At 40.4% G+C, this 4,941-nt stretch overlaps 1 pseudogene; it reads right to left on the bottom strand.

The window, feature by feature from the left end:
- Positions 1–2,774: 2,774 nt before the first annotated feature.
- Positions 2,775–3,663, bottom strand: LOC110544951 (small ribosomal subunit protein uS2-like; annotated as a pseudogene).
- Positions 3,664–4,941: the final 1,278 nt, after the last annotated feature.

Raw genomic sequence — 4,941 nt, forward strand, 5'->3', positions numbered from 1 at the left:
ATACCTTCAGATTCTTATTGATACAATAGGTTGGCAGGGTCAAGGGTTTTGGAGTATTTAGTCTTTAAGATCAGGGGATAAAGAAGGAAACCAGACAATTCCCTTGACTGGTTTCACTGAAACAGAGAAAGATCAGTGTATGTAAAATTAGGAATAAGGGGCAATGTGCTCTTTGACACCTGGTGGTGTTCAAAACTACTGTTGCCAACTCTTTGTGAGCAGAGATGCCTTGGCTGATGTGGCAGGAACAGCAGCTGTGTTCTCCTCCATTGTCAATGAGAATTTCTCCTGGTCCCAGGGTTTACATTTAAAACTGGGACTTCAGGGCAACAAATTGGGGCAGTGTATTATGCCTAGGACACAAGAGGAGCTGTGTTTCCTGCTGTAGTTCTCAACACAAACCTTCTAAATGTAGTATTAGTACCAGGACTGCTTGTTCAGAGGTGTCTGAGGTGGCTGGGTAACCACTAGTTCATGGTTAGGATTCTCTACTACATAATGAGTTTCTGGAAAGCATGCCTTACAAATTCAAACTCTGACCTACTTCAGCAGAATATTTTCTCCATTTTAAAAGTCATTTGAAAAGTTGCCAAAATATTATTTTTATTGATTATGTGGGAATATAATAAAACCTACATTACACTCCTTTTCCATTGCTGCCAGGTGCAAATTCCTAACCATGTGTCACACTAAAAATTTGTTTTTCTGTAAATTACCCCAATTGAAGCATGTGTGGTTCATATACTCACTGAAATTTGATCAGATTCTCAGTTCTAAGTCCCTTAAAGAAAACTGAGTTCATCCTTACCACACCCTGGCACCACTGCTAAGAAGAAGCCACCAGTCCTGAAGATCTCTTTACTTCATCACCTTATTCACAGATTTTATTACGTATTTATTTATTATGATGTGTTCATTTTGTATCCCCTCTGCTGCCCCCTCCCTCTTTCCCTTCTCATTCACTTAGCTTTCTCCTTCTTCCCCTATGCCCTTTCTCTAGTTCGATGATAGAGAAGGAACTCCACACCCTTCTGACATTAGCTTATCAGGTATCACCAAGGCTGATTTATCATCTTCCTCTGTGGCCTGTTTCTCAGGACATTGTTCTCCTTGTACCTTAAAAGGCTCTACTTATGATACTCTTCTTGTCTGCTCCCCTGCAGTCTTCCCAGAGATCTGAGGGGAGGGAGAATTTCATAGGAAAATCCCATTCAGTGCTGGGTGTTTTAAGGTCTCTCTCTGCATAGTATCAGACTGTAGGTCTATATATGCAATCCCATTTGATGCAGAAGGAAGCATCTCTGTGGATCCAAGAACATGGCACTTATCTATCAGTTGAGGGCACAGAACAACATTTTTAATAAGACCAGACTGAATGCTAGAAAATTACAGTAGGATGTGCTGGCTCAACGAATCAGTTGATTGTCACCCAATAACACTAGTGGAAGACTAGTTTGGTCATAATAAATTTCCTATTATTATTATTATTATTATTATTATTATTATTAATATAATAGGCTGGCAGAGTCTAGGGTCTCTGGTGTATGTCTTACTACACTGTTTCCAATTAGCAGTAAATAAGGAGGATTTACACATGCCAAACCAGTAGTGTACTTGATTGATTTAGCAAAGCTACTTGCATTCCCAGAGAGAACGCCTATATATCCCAAGGCCGCCTCTAATTTCCATACATAGGTTTGCCAAATTTATTTGAAGTCCTCCAAAATGCAGCACTAACATCTTTTTCAAAAACAAAGGAATTTTGACTGCGTTTATCAGAAGCCAGAACAGTCCAGTCCACAACTCTAAATGCAGGGCCATTGTGCCAGGAGTAGATGGTGGGTGTTCCTCCAATGCATCTTGTCCAAGAAAAAAATCAGTCGAGGAAAAGCACGTTGATCTCAATTCTCATGGGGTGGGGGTGGTAAATGGTTAGAGATGTAAGACTGTCATTCTTAACCCCACTAGGAAGGGAAAATAATATCCCTCCAATGTTCCACTTTTCCTGGTTGCAAGGGGAGGCTTGAGCTGCCAAGTTTAGAGTAGTTGGAATTCTGACCTATTACCTGGACAAGGAAGACTGGTAAGCTGTCCTGATGAATACTCTTCTCTGGTAAAGCAAAGAAGATGACCTCTTCCTATTCCTGAAAAGTTGAGAGTCTGTTTTACTTGTGTTCCTTCAAAAGCAGGAAACCCAGCAAGCAAGTATTGTTGACATTAAAAGGACTTCTGGATAATCCCAGAAAACTTTATGTAGTAGCATTGCATTAGGAACATAGACCCAATAAACAGTCATCTTGACTGAAGGAGTGTTCATTGACATCATTATCATTGTCAGGAGAAAACTCCTCATCCACTTGTGCACCAGATGTTCTTGTAGCTATCGAGCTGCATCAGTTTCCTATGGAAAAACACAGACAGATCCTCGTCCCCATATGAGTACAGGGACAGGTCCATGCCATTGATTTGTTAAAGGATCCCTCCATTTCACTCTAGCAAAAATTTTCTTGGTTTCTGTATGCCAAAATCTATCTGCTGCAGATTTACCATGCTTATCCAAATTTTAAAAATTCAGAATTTAATGTACATGTTTAAGATGATTCATAGATGTCCAGGGGAGTAGCTCACCCTTCTTTGTCTTTTTGCAAGGCTCTACCATGCCTTGTCCCTTGAGGATTATAAATTATTTTAGTTGTATGAGAAACTTCAAACTGTTGACAACTTATTTTTCAGCTTTCAGGAACTTTATTTTTCTTCCACCTTTTCCCCTTTGCTCAGGACCACTCTGTGGTGGCCCCAACCCACTTGGTGGCCTGCTCTGTACGAGCTGCTGACCAGTCCTCAATGGCTGGCTGGGCACTCTAGTCTTCAGTAGGGAACTGCTGTATGGACACAGTGGGCACCTGCACACCCTCAAACCAGTCTGCCACTTCAGGCTGAGCAGCAATGAACTCAGGAGCTGGCGCAGTCCATTCGCCCTGGAATTCCTCCTTTGTCACAGCCTTCTCAGCAGCAGCCTGATCCTCCTTCTCAATCTCTTCCCGGTCTCTGTAGAAATAAAGGTCAGGCATAACTTTCCAGGGGTGCTCACAGGAGATAGTGCCATGCATGCTGAGCACTTCCGGGGCCAGCATCCACCACATCAAACCCACTGAGTGAGCACCCTTGTTGTTACATGGGATGGCAATGTCCACATAGCACAGAGGGGAATCTGTGTTGCACAGAGCAATGGTGGGCAGGTTGACATAAGAGGACTCCGTGAGAGGCTGGTGATCAGCCCTGGTATCAGTCACCACCAGAAGCCGTGGTTCCCTGAAGGCTGCTTGGATCTATTTAGTGAAGGTCCCGGGTGTGAAGCGGCCAGCAATCTGTGTGGCTCCTGTGGCAGCAGCAAACTTCAGCAGAGCTCGCTGGCCAGTGTTCCTGGAGGAGATGATGCTGACAACAGCAGGGTTCTCAATGGCAACAATAGCCCAAGCAGCAAGCAACAGCTTCTCCCAGGTCCTCTTCAGATTTATGATGTAGATACCATCACTCTTCCTTTTGTAGATGTATTGCTCCATCTGAAAGTCAAGGTTGGTGCCACCTTAAGTGGGTTCCTGTGGCAAGGAATTTGAGGACCTCCTCCTCCTTCATGGGCAGGACATCAAGGGCATTGGACATTGTGTAAGCTTTCCCTTTAAGTTATGCTGGGAATCAAAAACAATGCCATATGGACCCATCCCCAGGCATCACGGAAAAACAACGAAATCTTTTAAAATATTTGCTCATATATCATGTTCCATTGTCAGTTTTAAATTGCTGAGGAACTCCTAGAACATTAAAAGCCTGTAGACAATGAGCAATAACATTCTTTACACCTTTTCCTGGTCAAGGAGTGGTAAAATAAATCCAGAATAGGTATATATGCAATCATGTACATATTTTCAGTGTTTAAATTCAAGAACATGGGTAATATACATTTACAAAATCTGATTTAGATCCAGTCATTTAGGATTGACTCCCAAATGAGGAACAGGCTGAAATTGAGGACAAGTACTGCAAGCCTTGACTGTTCTACGGGCCTATTCCTTAGTCAATTCACATTTAAGTCTCAAGGTTTGACTAATAGGATGATGGATATGAAGGGCATCATGGGCTCTTTTTAACTGTGAACAATAAACTTTGGTGACTTTATCTGCCAATTCATTTCCTTTAGACGGGGGTCCTGGCAAATTAGAATGAGCCCTCAAATGTCTTATAAAAAAGGGAAAGTTTTCTTCTTTTTCTTTTTGTATCAAATTTTGTAAAAATTAAATTCCAGCTGGAGAAGATTTCTGAATTTGATCTGCATTCTCTAGCCTAGGCAAAGACTGAGCTGCATATTCACTATCTGTAAAAATGTTCAAAGACTGCTTATTGAAACTATGAAACACAGCAATAGAACATATAACTCTGCTATTTGCGCAGAGTGAGTTAGACACTTGAAAAGATATTGTTTATCTTTTATAAGCATAGGCAGTAGCACCAGATAATGAACCATCATTAAATACCATTAAAGTATCAACAATTGGGCTAACTTTTGTTTTAAATGGAAAAATAATAGTTTATACCTATTATTTTTATATTATACCTAAATGAATTTTTTTGCCTCAACAGGTTGAACTCTGTAATAATAAGCATACATATGTTAAAATGCCATATTTATCAGATCTCTGACAAGTCTGAAGGCCTGCATATTTTAGTTATTCTTTGCTTACTTTTATCATCTGTGCTAAACTTCATCCTATAAAACAGGATGTTATAATCTCAATTTTGGCATATTTTTCAAATGTATGTTTTAGAATCAAATTTTAGATAGATCTATATAGGCAAACATCATAGTTACAATTTTAGATTTAACCTTAGAAAAAAGAAACTTCAACAAAGAGAATAGGTAAAACTCAATCTTGTACTCATAAT

This window comes from Meriones unguiculatus (assembly GCF_030254825.1).
Source record: "Meriones unguiculatus strain TT.TT164.6M chromosome Y unlocalized genomic scaffold, Bangor_MerUng_6.1 ChrY_unordered_Scaffold_25, whole genome shotgun sequence".
NCBI classification, from domain to species: Eukaryota; Metazoa; Chordata; class Mammalia; order Rodentia; family Muridae; genus Meriones; species Meriones unguiculatus.